Genomic DNA, 15730 nt, shown 5'->3' with positions numbered 1-15730 from the left:
CTTCTTCTTCTTCTTCTTCTTCTTCTTCTTCTTCTTCTTCTTCTTCTTCTTCTTCTTCTCCTTCTCCTCCTCCTCCTCCTCCTTCTCCTCCTTCTCCTTCTCATCCTTCTCCTTCCCCTTCTTCTTCTTCATCTTCTTCTCTTTCTCTCCTTCTCCTTCTTCTTCTTCTCCTTCTTCTCTTTCTTCTCCTTCTTTCTTCTCCTTCTTCCCCTTCTTCTCCTTCTTCTTCCCCTTCTTCTCCTTCTTCTTCGCCTTCTTCTCCTTCTCCTTTTCCTCCTTCTCCTCCTCCTCCTTCTTCCCCTTCTCCTTCTTCTTCCTCTTCTTCCTCTTCCTCTTCTTCCTCTTCCTCTTATTCTTCTTCATTCAGTCCAGAGAATAAAATTGTGCTGTCTGAATTTACAGTGGGTCTTCCTGACCCTCTTACCTAATTTAGCGCCTCTCTCCTGTATATGCCCAAAGACTTGTTTCCAGGGTGATTCTGGATCATGTCAAGCTGTCAATCAAGATTCAACATCACATTCCACAGGGAGGATGAGGAAAGCATCTGAAGAATGAGGTGCTGAGCTGCGAGAGACTTGGAGATTCACTCCAAAGAGTATACATCGCTGCCTATCCACTTGAGACTGAAGGCAGGTGAGGATTTATCTACCCTTTCTGTTATACTGTTAACTGCCTGGCATTTCTGCCTACAGTGTGCCTTGAGAAGGGTTTGTTTGAGCTCTCAGGCTACCTTGGAGGCAGGAACATGAAGCAGCTGGTCACACTGGGTATCCAGCCAGGAAGCAGAGACAACCTTTCTGTGTTAACGAATACTACTTGCCTCGTGCTGGGCTCTGAGCAGTCCTCGAAGGAGCAGGCAATCGCTGCACATCTGCCAGTGCTACAGACATCAGCCATGCCTCACCTCAAGCTATTCATTCCTCACAGGGTCAGGATCTGCAGTCTTGGGTGGGGCTCCCCTAAAGGGGTCGTTGGCTGTGTTTCCCTGGTGGTTTGCTAAGGTGTGGTTCCACAATACACTGTTTCTAGGATGGCCTACTCTCAGAGATTTCAGGATTCTCTTGAAAAGACAAAACAGCAACAGCAGAGTTCAGAAGATATGTGTAAGAAAATTTGGCCCACCAAAGATGTCATTGACTCGCAGTCTGCTCCCTGCTGAGCTGACTATTTTCTACTTCCCCAGCACAATTACTGCAATCAAGTTATTATCAATCATACTATCAATTGCTTGCTCTGCTCTGCAATGTAGGTTAAAGCTCTCTGTCGGTGGGAAGCTGCTGCCTAGATTTTCATTGAAATCTAATGACTTTCATCTTCAAAGCAGCCACCCGCCACTGTCTGGTTCCCACCCCTGCTGGTTGAGGACAGTACTTCTTCATGAATTTCTTGCTCTAGGTAAACACTCCATTCAGCGTTTATTTCAGGGACATACTCCAGGTTAAGCTGCTAAAGCACCCACTGCAGGCAACTCCGCTGCACAGGGCACGCTCAGCTCAGCAGCGAGGGGACTTCAGCCCCACCCTCCGTCCCCAGCTGGTTGCCCTCCCCATAGTGGAACCTGGCACGTGCTCCAGTCAGCCATGGAAAGTCTCAGGGATCCACACGGGAGGCAAGGCCAGCTCTTTGGTCACCACCTCTGAAAGGTGGAGCATCAGAGCTTTCTTGAGGCATTTCCAGATGTTTGCAGCATCCAGAGTTTCAACAGCTCCCGTTTATTTAGTGTCCTAGGCCAGATAGTAGGCACAACAGAACAGGAACCCTGCATAGCACCCCATCTGAACAAGCTTCAGAGTCTAAAGAAAGATGCAGACCACACACAGATAACCCAAATACAAAGAATCATTAATTAGAACCAGAGGCATGAAAGAAACCTGAGATAGGACATGAAGGGAGGGTGTGGAACGCAATGGGCAGAAAAGGTGTGGTGATTCCAGTCTCCCAAAAAGCAGATGTTAAGCCAAGAGGGTGTGAACGAGAGTTTATTGGAGAAAAAATGTTCACAAAGGAAAGAACAGAAGGAGGAGGGCCAAATTGTCAGGTCCAGCGCATGCCTGATGCCTGAGAAAGAAGAAAAAAGGAAAAGGTAGCCAGGGTTCCCTGAAGAACTGAGCTAACAAAGTATAGTCATGATAATAAAAGAAAATGTATCTGTTGTATCACAGGCAGTCCCACTATGATTTCCCACAAGTTGGAGAGCCCCAAACTGGCAGCCCAGTCCAAGAGGCTGGATTCCTCAGACCAGGGGAGTAGTAAATCAGCCCAGCCCAAGGCTGGGGTCTGGAGGACCTTCATAGAGCCACCAGTGTGACTTACTTTGCAAAACAGAAGCTAGAGACCATGCATGCACACAGGTAACAGAGGAGGCCAGCAGGTCTCCTTTCAGAGAAAAGCGAGCTTGCACAAGCTAACTGGACGTCTCTTTATTAGACATTGAGTTTGGAGTGCACTCATGAGCTAGTGTATTAAGCACTTGATAGGCCCAGCTTGTGGGGCTATTTGAAGACTATGGAGCCTTTAGGAGGTGGGACCTGGCTGGAGGAAGCAGTTTCCAGAGATGAGCCTGTGAGACTTATACACCCCTCAAGCTCCAGTCTGCATGCTTTCCCTCCCGACAGCTGCCATGTGATCAGGCTCTACTGCACACTTGTAAGACCACAGATAGAGGCCAGGGCTGCTCCACTATTCTTTCTCCATTATGATGAACTGCAAGTCTCCAAAGCCATAAGCCCAAATAAACTTTCTGGTACAAGTTGTTTCTGTCAGGTATTTGGTCAGAGCAATGTAAAAGTAATTAATGTGTGTGTGTGTGTGTGTGTGTGTGTGTGTGTGTGTGTGTAAAGCATCAGCAAGTGTGCTCGAGTGCACACATGCACACACGCGTGTACACACATGCGCCCATGCATGTGGAGATCTACAGTTGATGTCAGGGAACATTCCCAATTGCTCCTCTACCTTATCCATTCACATTCACTCAAACCCAGAGCTTGCTGATATAACTACTGTCAATGGCTAGCTTGCTCTGGGGATCCCCATCTTCTGGGGCTGTAGTGACAGGTGGGCCACCACACCCATCTAACATTTACATGGGTTCCGAGATCAAAGCTCAGTCTTTGTGTTTGCGCACCAAACACTTTAACCACTGAGCCACCTCCCCAGCCCTATCCTTCATCCCTTTCCTGTTCTGTGTGTGTGCCCTGCTTGCCAGTGTCTGGAGTCTTACTTGGTGCCACAAGTAAACCCTTTACTGCTGAAGAGTCAGGGGTTTTGTGCTTGCATACAGATAGAGCAGGACAAAGAAGTATGATCCATCACCTGCTTCTACCACAATTCCCTACCCCTCTACCATGCAACAGTAGCCTGAGTCTTTTCTTAGCTGAAATTGGGTGCCTCTATCACCACAGAACTCCCCTTGCCCATTGTCCCTAGACATTCAGTGTCTGAGGCAGCTTTCTGTCTTGTGGGCAGCTTTCTCTTGTAATTCAATTAAACCCCTGTATATTTCTTGGTAAGAACTCTGACTCCTTACCCACCCAGTTGTCAACCTATGGATTGCATGTCAGATACTTGCATAACTATTCATAACATTAGCAAAATTATAGTAATGAAGTAGCAGTGAAATCATTTTATGGTTGGGGGTCTCCACAAAATGAGGGACTGTATTAAAATGCTGCAGCATTAGAAAGGTCGAGAAGCCATGCATGAAGGGTATGTATGAGCAAAGGGACTGTGTGATCAATCTTTTCACATGGTTTCGGACAGCCACTGAGGCTGAAAAATGTGTGGCAGGGAGTCCCCATAAAAGGGACATAAGGGACTGAGGGCAAGAGGCCCTAAGAAAGACACTGTGACAGAGAAGTCTAAGTTGTTCTAGAGAGCCCAGGATGTTAGAAATGACAGAGCTGTTAATTATCATCCAAGGAAAATTGCATACAGGAAGTGGAGCCAACTCCCCAAAAGGATGCGGATTATAGGCATCAAAGCTGGAAGGGTGCAGCATCTAATCCCTTAACGCTGCACAGGGAGCTACAGGAGCTGCTGGGGTTTGGTCTTGCTTTGGTCCTGTATTCCTTCACAATCTCCCTTTGGGAATGGCAATGTATGCTCTGTGCCATGAATGTTAGAGGTGTGTAATTTGTCTTTTGATTTTATGGGGGATGCAATTCAGAAATTACCTTGAGTTTCAGAAGAGACTATGGACTTTTAAGCCTCATCGAGTCTGGAAAGATCACATGGACTTTTAGTTGGGCTGAGTGCTGTTTGCATTGTGATATAGCCAAATGCCATGACAGGGGTCTAGAGAGTGGAGCAGAGTCATTAGATGAGAAGGACCCCAGAGTCTCAGGCATTTAACCACGTAGTCTCAGTTTGTAGTGTTTAGGAGGCTTAGGAGGCTTAGCAGGTGTGGTCTTGCTGGAGGAATTATGTCACTGGGGTAGAGCTTTGATAATTTAGTGCCACACAGTTTACTCTCTCTCTCTCTGCTTTATACTTGTGGTTCAAGATAGGAAGCCCCAGCTTCCTGCTCCCTCCATAACTGCTATGCTGAATAGTTTTATGGCAACTTGAGAGAACTGATTGAGAAAATACCTCCATAAGATTAGGCTGTAGGCAAGCTTGTAGAACATTTTCTTAATTAGTGATCGATGGGGGAGGACCAGTCCATTGTGGGTGGTGGCTTTTCTGGGCTGGTGGTCCTGGGTTCTATAAGAAAGCAGTCTGAGAAAGCCCATAAGGAGCACTCCTCCGTGGCCTCTGCATCAGCTCTCGCTTCTGGGGTCCTACCCTGTTTGAGTTCCTGTCCTGACTTCTTCAATAATGACCAGTGATGTGGAAGTATAAGCCAGATAAACCCTTCTCCACCCCCAAGTTGCTTTTTGGCCATGTGTTCCATCATTGCTATAGAAACCCTCACTAAGACGGTGCTGTCGTGGTTTCTTACTATGATGGACTCTTCTCCCTCCGAACCATAAGTGGAATCAATTCTTCCTCCCGTAGGAAGGGGACCCCAGAGTCTCAGGCATTTGACCACTGGGGTAAATGTCTTAGGATCATGGTGTTTTGTCACTGCAATAAAAAAGTAAGTAACACGCGCCCTCAGGAACCAGAACCTTTAATCCCAGGAAAGGAGAGGATGGAAAGCACAGGTTTCCATTCTGTATCTTCTGGAATGATATTAAGAAAGTCCCATGAAGAATCTAGCCCCATTTAGTGATGTCTGGTAGGATGCATGGTCTGAGTGACATGCCAAAGAATGGCGCCTGACCCCGACCTTTAAGCTGACCCATCTGCCGCTTCTGAGTGATACAGTATATGATCCAACCTGCAGCCCCCAGGACCACTGTCATACATATCCTTCACGGCATCCCCTGGAAGGATGTTCCCTTGTGTGGGCCAGGCATGCCATAAAGTCCTTGATAATTGTGCTGGTTGAGGTCTGCAGCCAGAAACAGCAGACTCACACTCTAAAGGGAATCCTCTCTTCTAAGGGAACCAATGGTCTTTCCAGAAGGGACCTACTGTGTAGGAAATTGCCACACAGTAGCACAATGGACTATTAGAACAGTGCCATCAGGGAGTTCAGAGCTGGCAGTCAGACTTGCACAGCAGCAGTAGCTCTATTGTGCTTCTGAAGCAGAGGCTCCTGATGTAGAACCATCATAGCCTTCACCTCTGCAGTCTCAACCACTGCGTCCAAGCATCTGTCCCACCCACTTTTGGTGGTCCCTGGTGAAGGATGATTACAACCAAGTCATTCCATCCACTTCAGTGCCCCCTCTGTGGTGGAAGCTTTCTGGTGGCGTGATACAAGCACATCCAGAGTTTATGCCATCCCACATGACCTTCACATCCGGGTCCCCAGCCCATCTTTCTGTCTGTGTTCTCTCTTTAAGGATGTTGCCCAGTCAGCCAGGCCCACTGCCTCTGCCCAAGACCCTTTTTGTAGATTAGCCATCTTTGAATGCAGGATTCCAAGTTCACAGCTTCCTGCCCACATCCCATTTGGATTTCTTTAAAAAAAAAAAAAAGTTTGTCCCTTATTTCCCCACTTACATTGTTTCTAAGAAGTCCTCTATTGAATTATGTAGCCAAAAGTTCATCTAGTTTTCCCTTCTTTATTTTCCTCCCCAGTTTTAAGTTTTCATCTTCATGCCAGAGCCTGGCCAGCTGACTCAGACATGCCTCGGTGTGGGTGTCTTCCTGGTTCTCGTGCTTTGTAAGATTTGGTTGAGTTGGTGTGTGTGCTTGGTTGAATATTGTGGGTCTGTGAGTTCACCAAACTTGAGAAACATCCTAGACCTCAATTTTTCAAAAGAACATTTAAATCCCTTCCTGTCTTCTCTCCTTTGGGAGCCATGTGTCCATAGGGTCACCTGACTATCCCATGGATCACTGCGCGCTGTTTTGTCCCTGTGCTTTGGTTTCGATGGCTTCGATCACTGTGTCTTCAGGTCCTTCCAGGATCCTTCCTTCACTCATGGGGTCCACATGCTAGGACTCCATAAGGATGCCCTGCACAGTGGTGCATACCTGGTTTAATGCACACTTGTATGGAGCTCAGCTTGCAAAACAGTCACAAGAAAGATGAACGGCTATTTCTAAATATACAATTGAAAACAGTAACAGTATACTTTAATCCAATTAGGAATTGCTTGCCTCTGAACTTTTTTTATTCAATTCTCTTGGACCATAGTTAGTCATGATCAACTGACACAGAATGTACACCTCTGCATTCAGGGAATGACTGTCTTCCCCCCTCCCTGTAATGTCTAATCTACCATGCCTTTCACATGATACATTTTCATCTCACACTCTGTGAGGCCAAGTTGGTCTCTTCTCACGTTTCCTTACAGCTGGTTAACATTTTAAATATGGAGAACATAAATGTGATAATTAGGTAATGACCTTGTCTACCAATTCCAACTTCTGTGTCTGTTCGGGTCAACTTCATTTGACAGATTCATTTCCTCATGGTGAGGATTGTTTCCCTGATTTTTTTATCTATATCTGCTATGTTTTACTAAATGTCAAGCAGATCTGGGGAGTGGGGTGCTTGTGCTATTGAGCAGAGGGCTTGGTTTATGCTGCACAAGCACTTACCGCCCCCAAGACAACAAACAATATCAACTTCACTGTGTAGTAGGGTCTTTAGCCTTCTTCAGTTTTATTTCAGACACGGTTAAGTTATTTGGGTGCAGTTTGCTTCTCTGGCTAGGCAGGAACAGAGCCCTGCTCACCTACAGCTAATCCCTTCAGTCTCACCACATCCTTGAGTCCAGAGTCTTCTCTGGGAGCCCAAGAACCCTGATGTTTTCCATTGTGTGGTAGGATCGAACACTCTTCCCAGGGAGAATGCTGTTTTATATAGCCCTTCTGCTTCCTACAGATCTTTCAGGTGGTTTTTCCCATAGCAGGAGGCAGGACCATCACATACAGCAGCATGCAATGCCCTTGAAGCAGTCCTCAGAAGAGCTCCAGAGTTTTCTCTGTGCATCTCTCTCCCCTCCAGGACACCAACTTACCAAACAACTAGTTTGCTCTCCCACCTCTCAACTCTGCTTTCTCCTCTCGTGCATCTATCTGAGTTTCTTCTTCCTGTACAGTGGCAGGAAGCTGGGGAGACACACAGCTCCCTACATCTGATTTCCATTTGTCAGGCATCATCCTTTGTTGAATTTACTCTAGTGTCTCAGAAACAGATAGATGCCACCCAAGAGAAAAATCTGAAACTTCCTGAGGCATCTTGTCTGGAGGCAGAAGTTCAGATCTATTCCTCCACAATCTATTCACTTAGCTGCCTGACTAAAGCTGCCTCTGGGACTCCAGGAACCTTTATTCATCTTTATGCCTCACTTCAGCCAAATGGGTGGTTTGCCGGCCATACTGATCACTGCAGCTGTTTCTGACTTAGTCCCAGATGTGCTAGTGACACCCTGTCTACTGCCACTTCTCTTCCAAGCAGCCCTTGTGCACAAGGTAAAGACAGCCTCCAAAGCCTTAGAATGCCTGGGGTCCTTTGCCAGTGTGCCTAGTGTTACTAGTGATGAGCCAGCCAGCCTTGCACCCTCCAACATATCTCCTGATGTCGTGATTGCTTGTCCCCTCTCAGCCATAGTTCCCTTCCTCTGTGGTCTACTGCAGGAATTCCACTTCACCTTAGCATGGCCTCTAGCTCCATTTAAGATTCTAAGAGCCTCCACAGTGACTTCAGAGGCCATTGTGTTCCAGGAGTCCCCAATGAATGCTTGCTTGCTCGGTCATAAATTTGTTTCCCCTGATGAGACACTCCAGAAATCCTAGCCCAGGGCTCCTCTCTGACTCCCACCAGCACATCCTTGCTAATTCGTGCAGTCTCCTGAGAACGTGATCTCTTCCCTCTCCCCATTGTCCCCAGCAGGTTTGTACTGGAGTGGTGTTGACATATTTATAAAGAAATTGGAGCCTGTTGTATATAATAAGATACAAAAATCTCAAGGATACAGATGCATTAATTCTCATGGCGTGAACATAACCAACCATCATCCAGACCAAGAAATGGAACATGACCAGTTTTCTAGAAACTTCCACGTGGTGTTTCCCACTCCCTCCCTCCCCTGCAAACTTAAAACATATCTTGGCTTCTGTGCCACTGAGTAACTCTGCTGGGTTTTGAACATGATACAAATTGAGCACAGCATGCACTCCTTGGTATGTCTTCTTTGACACAACTTCATGCTTTCGAGCTCTATCCATATTCTCACATGGCATTCACATTTTCCATTTCTGTGTAATAATCCACTGTAAAATCACACTCTAACCATCGCTTTTACTATTTGTGGGAATTGGTGCCTTTCTAGTTTTGTGATATTAGAAGCAAGACTGTTTCATAGACACTCTTCTAAATGTGTTTGCCTGTGCCACAGAGCTATGTGGTACACACCAGGAAGTAGAATTGCTGGGTCTTAGTGTCTGTGTAAACACCAGTGTCAGCATCAATTATAAACTGGTACTTGGGGCCTTTCAAGTTCCTGAGGTGAATCTACTACCATGGGGCAAGCTCTAAGGTCCTGAATCCTCTCCAGAGGAACTGCAGAACACCATCTCGGAAGCAAGGCCCCATGGATGTCATACAAGCACCTTATCCTCCTACCTGTGGGCAAGGGTGCTCGCAGGTAATTCATCAATTTGTGCCTATTTTTGACCAAGAGCTCCTCCCAGTGGTGTCAACTCCCCTGAGGTTTAGAACTGAGGTTCTAAACCATTAGCACCAAAGAAATCTCAAGGAAGCCAGATAGAAAGCCCTGGAGTATTTCATAGGCAAGGTCTATGCCTCAAACAGTGTGTGCATACACACTGGCTTAGGGCTCTCTCTCTGTCCAGGACAAACTGAGAGAAGTAGGCTGGACCACCCTCTACCTCAAGGTGTGGGGATAGGGCAGCAAAAGGCAGCACATCTTACCTCAGCTCAGGGTAACAAGGAGGTAGTTGTTCCCTCTGGGTCAAATATAAGCCAAGGGAGGTGGCCGGCCATCTCACAGTTCTTCATAGGTTATTATGTTTGGCAGCTCTGTGGTGATCTGCAAGGAAAAGGAACCTGTCTTAGTGTTATATGACTGTGCAAAGACACCATGACCGAGGCAACTCATGGAGGGGGCTTGCTGAAAGTTTCAATGGCTTATCCACCCCAGAAGAGAGCATGAGGGCACATAGTCAGGTATGGCACTGGAGTAGCTGGGAGCTTTACATCCAGATCCACAGGCAGCAGGAGAAGAGAGATTCTGGGCATGGGTTGGGCTTTTGAAACCTCAAATCCAACCCCCAGTCATACACTTCCTCCAACAAGGTTACACCTATCCCAATAAGGTCACACCTCCTAATCCTTCTAATCTTTTCAAACAACTCCACTCCCTGGTGACTAAGCATTCACATATATGAACTTCAGGGGCGGGGGGACATTCTTATTTGAACCACCACAGAGCCCAAAAGGAAACTCCTGATGTCAGGCAGAGAGAATACATCTGAGATCCAGAAATTTGACCAAGAAGAGATCCCTCCTGAAAGAGACATAATGCCCATCAAAATCAACTAAACACCACTCTCTAATAGCATCTGGACCTGCATTATAAGCAGACCATTGGTTATGGGATCTTCTCATGCTGGGCTCCACAGACATCCAGCAGCAGAAGACCATGGGAAAAAGATGGGGTAGAGCACGTAACAGAGTGCACTCCCTCAATTCTCTACCATGGGCATCTGGTCCAGTCAGTCTTGGACCAGCACAGAGAAGAAGACATAAAAAGGACTGTAGATGGACTCTCACAGAACCCAGGTTGACACTTCAACACCTAAGAACAAGTCAGTCACCAATCTATCAGGAAAACTAAGTCCAGGAAGCAAAAAAGATGGAGGAAAACAGCCACAGGCAATGTTTGGCTAGGGTTACTTCCTCTACAGTGGGTCTGAGGTACCTATGTTCAACATCAAGTAGGAACTTTTCTTCTGACTGAAATGGAGCCAGGCATCATTCTACCCACATTTATGATTGCCTGTTCCTGCATCCCCTGGGGATGCTTGGCTTCCAGGGCTGACACATGTCTAAGGGTCAACTAACTGGAGGCTTCTAACCTACCAGGGCACCCAACAAAAAGTTATCCACAAGGTGTTCAGTGCCTTCAAAGATTCCTCATTCGCGTATTTGGTTTGGCTTCCATTCAGCAGGCCACTCATGTTGGCTATAATTTTTTTTCTTGGTTTTTTGGGGGAGAAGGGCGGGAGTAGGGGGAGGTTAATTTGTTGTTGCTGTAGTACCTAAACGGCGCTAACCAAAATCCATCAAAGAGGCAAAGAGGCGGCCAGCCCCTCCTTCCCATCCCAGGGAAGATGCCCCCATAGGAGTTGTCAAAAAACCACTGCTCCTGTTGAAACAGGCAACAAGATATCTCAGCCTGCAGCCCTCACAGAAGCTGTCCACTGTGGGGCATCCGAGTATCGCCTTTCCCACCTCAGCAAGAGCTGCCCCTCAGGAGCTGTCCACTGTGGAGACACCTTTCCTGCCTCAGCCTACTGCCTGCATGAGGAGCTGTCCAAGGTGGCGGACAGAGGGAAAGCCCCTCAGAGGGTGCCGCCTCAGAGGGAAAGCCCCTCAGGAGCTGACACCCTTCAGGAATTATCCACAGTGGCAACACCTTGTTTCCTGCCTCAGCCTACAGCTTTTGTGAAACACCACTGCAGGAGCTGTCTCACACGAGCTGTCCACAGCGGCAGTACCTCTTCTCCAGGCTCCCCCACCCCAGGAGCCCTACAGAGATGGTGCCTCAGCAAAAGCCGGCTACAGCGGGGAAGGACTCCCCGCCCTAACCCATGGGTTCAATGCAGGGAAAGGGGAGTGAAAAAATCCTCCAGTCCCTGAGCAGAAAACCTTTCAATCCCTGAGCTTCCCACAAAACCCACAAATTCCCAAACAGGAAAACTCACCAATCCCCTGAGCTCCCCAAACTCAGGACTTGAAAGCCCACCAATCCCCAACCTGGAAATCTCTGCCCTGAAAAGCTCCAACCCCTAACAAATCCCATATAAGTCCTGCCCACTGCCAGGAGCAGAGGGCAGCTACCCCTCCATACTGGACCCTCCAATAAATCTCTTTCATGATATTTTCTGCCTGGTGTGACTCACTTGTCCAAAGAAGCCAAGAGGAAAAGAAACAATGAAGGGGGAAGCAAAGGCGTGGGAATGAGGCCCAGCTCAGCTGCTGATACCCTCCCCTGGGAGCTGCAACACCTCTGCTGAGGAGGCTTCCTCTCAGGACTGTGTGGTTCCTGAGTTCCCATGTCTCTGGATACCCTTCCATTGGACACTGTTCCACCTCAGAGCTGTGTGGTTCCCCCCACCCCACGTCATATCTCAGGATGCCCTTACACAGGGATACCTTTTCCCTCAGAGCTGAGTGGTTCCCGGGCTTCCAAGTCCAAGGGTGCCCTTCCCTCTGAGCAGAAACACTTATGGTTGTTGTTGTTTTGTTGTTTCTTGTTGTGATGGCAGGTTTTTAAGGTTATCATTGGGTTTTATTTTGGTGTTTTGTTTGTGGTGCTGGGGATAAAACTCAGGGCTTCCTGCCTCCTAGGTAAATGTTCTACTACTGTGCTATGTCCCCAACATGTTTCTAAGTGATCCTGGGGCTGTATGTCCGTGCTGTCTGGTGACACAGAGACATACTCCTTCAGGACCAGCCAACCTCTAGAGTCCAGAGAGAATTTGTCCACCTGCAAGCTAGTGGATCCTGAATATCTTTTTGATCAAACTCTCCCATTCTACCAAATACTAGGTGAGCCCTTGACCCAAATGACCCAAATGATCTAGCCCTTGACCTAAAGTGATCCAAACTAGGAAATCACCGGCTTCATATATTTATGACCCTCTCCCTCCGTGTCTTGATTTTCCCTGGAGACCCTAAGCAATGTTCTAGCCTAGGCTCTCCTCTTGTTCCTCCTACCTATGACCAACACAGGACTTCCACAAGGATCCTGTGTTGTGCAGCAGATCCCCCAGATGTCCAAGGAATGTAAAGAGGACAATTAGAACTCTTCTTCCTTGGGGACTGACCCTTTCATTCACAACACAGCTGCTTTCATAAGCTAATTCCCCACACTTTGAGGCACAGGATACAAGGACCTGGAAGCTGGAACTGCCAGCTCTCTATGGAGCATGCTCACTAACCATGCAGCCCAGACGGATACAAAGCTGAGAAATGCATGCAAAAGATAGTGTGCCGAGAAAGGCCAGAGCACTTGGGACAGTAAGCTGTATCCCCCAGTGATTAAATACCACTAATGACAAAACGAACAGACAGACAGCAGCAACACCTTTCTCTCCTCTAACCAGGTTGAACTTTCTGGTCTTTGCACCTGGCTAAAGCACCTTCTCCACAAATCTCTGGCCAAGTCTTGCTGCTTCCAGAGAGGTCCTAGGTCACCTGACTTTGTAATCTCTCACTTCCTTTCAGAGTCCTGGAGCTCTCACCACCTGGCTAGGTGTCTAGGTAGGCAAATCTTATCCCCTCTCCAATCTCGGGAAGGTTTTCTCCTGGGTCTACAAAGAGTAGGACAGCCCAGGATCTGCCCCTTCTATGAGCCCTCTATAAGCCCCACCAAATTTTCATGGAGGTTTTAAAACACAAGGCTTGTGTCTTAGTTAGGGTTTCATTGCTGTGAAGAGACACCATGACCAAGACAACTCTTATAAAGGACAACATTTATGTTGGGCTGACTTACAGTTTCAGAGGTTCATTTCATTAACATCATGGTGGGAAGCATGGCAGCATCCAGGCAGGCTTGGTGCTGGAGAAGGAGCTGAGAATTCTGTCTTTATCCCAAATCAGCCAGGAGGTGTCTGTCTTCTGCAGGCAGTCAGGAAGAGGGTCTCTGCTGCACTGGGCAGAGCCTGACATAGGAGACCTCAAAGCTTGCCCCCACAGTGACATACTTCATCCAACAAGGCCACACCTCCTAATAATGTCACTCTCCATGATCCAAGCATTCAAACACAATAGTCTACGGGGGCCATTCTTATTCAAACCAACACAGCTTACTTTCAGAGGCAAAAACCTAACCTCCTTCCCTTTTTTTTGTTTTGTAACACAGTCTTATTGTCCTGACCAGGCTGACCTGGAACTCACCATGTATCCCAAGATGGCCTTGCATTATCATCCTAACCCAGCCTCCTGAATGCTGGAATTATAGGTAGGAGCCATCTTGCTCAATTCCACCTCCTTCACCTTCACTCTCTAAGGACCAGACACCCAGAACCTCCACAAGGAGAGTCTCTCATTCTCCTTTCTTCAACCACAGCTCCCACAGTGCTGAGGAGAGAACAGCAGGGCTCTCAGCTGGCATGCAGGTCAGACAGGCACAGCATCCTGCCCAGGAGACACCCAAAGGCTCAGAAACCCCAAGGCCCTGATTCAGAAGACATATGCTACCCACTGTTACCTGTGCAGGCAAAGTGAACAGATATGATGAGGATTCCCCTGCACATCCCTTCCCTATCTGCTCTCATCACATGATGCAGGAAAAGGGACCTTTAAATAGATCACCGCCTGCCCAGCTGTTCCAATGAGTCCTGGGCTTGGCACCAGTGCCCAGAGACTGCCATGAGCTGTAAGCAATCTTCCAGTTTCCCACTTCCTTTTCTGGGAGCATTCAGAAAACTTCTGTGAATATCTCATAAATCTGTGGTATGTTATGTTCTCTCTAATGCATTGGCTTTGTGTGCAGCTTCACGCCTTACAATGAGTCCCTCGACAGTAGGCTACTAAGATGAGCAATGTTGACCCAAGCGCTTGTCAACAGCCTGGAGCACTATGAAGGCCTCACCTCAACCCACTGTACAGACAGACAAACCAAGGCAAAGGAAGCACAAAGAAGCAGTGACAGAACATGTTGGCCTTTGCTCTGCAAGGTCAGTGATCCCCAGAGGGCTTTCACCTAGCTAACTGTGGATAGTGTTGGTCCACAGCTTCTGGGATGGTTTGTGTCAGAACAGTTCAGAAACAGAAGGTGAACATTTTTAAAATGGAAATTAGAATTGCCCCCAACATCTAAATGCGTGATGCGAGGATTCACTGCTCACTACAGGGCACAGAACCATTCATCTAGCAAGTAGCACACAATGGAGGTCACATAATAGTCTCATGTGCCAAAACCCACAATAGCCGGGAATGTGGATCATTGGACACAGGTGGCTTAAATCCCTCTGCCCACTGGATTTGAGTGATACCGCAATACAATGCAATAGGAATTTTTTTTTAATGACAGCAGATAATTTCTACCTGTTTTAGAGAACATGCAACTGGTCCATTAAATCTGGATTCCTTTGTTGTTTGTTTGCCATAAAATAAGTCAGAAGGGACATTTAATTGAAAAAAATAAAATAAAATAATAAAAATCTGAAAAAAAAAGTCAAAACACCAAATTCACAGGAAACCATAACAACAAATACATAAAACGAACTAGATGCAGGTGATACATGGAGTAAAATCTATTTTCAAGTCTGTTCGTGAAAAATTAAAAGCATTGCTCATCATAAAGGCTCGGGGAAGAGTAACAGCAAGAAGCATGGCATCTCACTTTGATATGCAGAGTTTGTCTCTCACTGGTGTGGGTGGGGTTATCTCTCAAGATAAATGTTTTTCTCAGTATTTCACAAGGGGACAGAAAAAAACAGGATGGGAGAGGCTAAGGGGCCAAAAGAAAGGCAGGTGGCAAGTCAATGGGCTGGACTGGCTGCCATTAGGGGAAGGGGACCCTTGTTCCCCTGGGGGAAGGAGTACCCAAGAAGAGGTCAACATGGGCCACATTCTTATCTCAGTGCCTTTAATGTTGAAGACATCCCAAGGAAGGCCAGGTTCATCCGCTGTGCTCATTGAGGGAAACACTCTCCCAGATCCCACATAAAATCCTTTCTACTGTGGATGAAAGCAACTAGCTGCCCCTTGTCTGGGCTGTTCTTCCTCACCTGTGTGTTCTTCCCTGTCTGAGCTGCAGACAAGCAGCTGGGGTGTTGACTCTTTTGAGGAGGCTAAAAATTGCTCTTTTTTTTAACCACTAATTTGCCAACAAGCCCCGGCATCAGTCCAGTTGCCCTGAAATGAAATTCTATAATTATACAAAAGCCTGGGTCGGTGACCTCCTGATTGCAGTATCTTGTCTCTTTTGTCCCTTCCTTCCACCACCTTGCCCATGGGACTGAATTGCTTCGG

The 15730-nt window shown here is 47.2% G+C and overlaps 1 long non-coding RNA gene across 2 annotated transcripts in view; it reads right to left on the bottom strand.

Annotated features, from left to right (window-relative positions):
* LOC115031769 overlaps window positions 1-15730 on the bottom strand; it is a 58633-nt gene that overhangs the window by 17771 nt on the left and 25132 nt on the right. For both annotated transcript variants that reach the window (XR_003837433.1, XR_003837434.1), the window contains exon 2: window positions 9437-9554. This is a non-coding gene — a long non-coding RNA (uncharacterized LOC115031769). The remainder of the gene's footprint in view (window positions 1-9436; window positions 9555-15730) is intronic.

Source organism: Mus caroli, chromosome 8 (genome assembly GCF_900094665.2).
Source record: "Mus caroli chromosome 8, CAROLI_EIJ_v1.1, whole genome shotgun sequence".
In the NCBI taxonomy this organism is placed as follows: Eukaryota; Metazoa; Chordata; class Mammalia; order Rodentia; family Muridae; genus Mus; species Mus caroli.
Note: the sequence above shows the minus strand (reverse complement) of the source record. Positions and strands in the feature narration are given on the sequence as shown.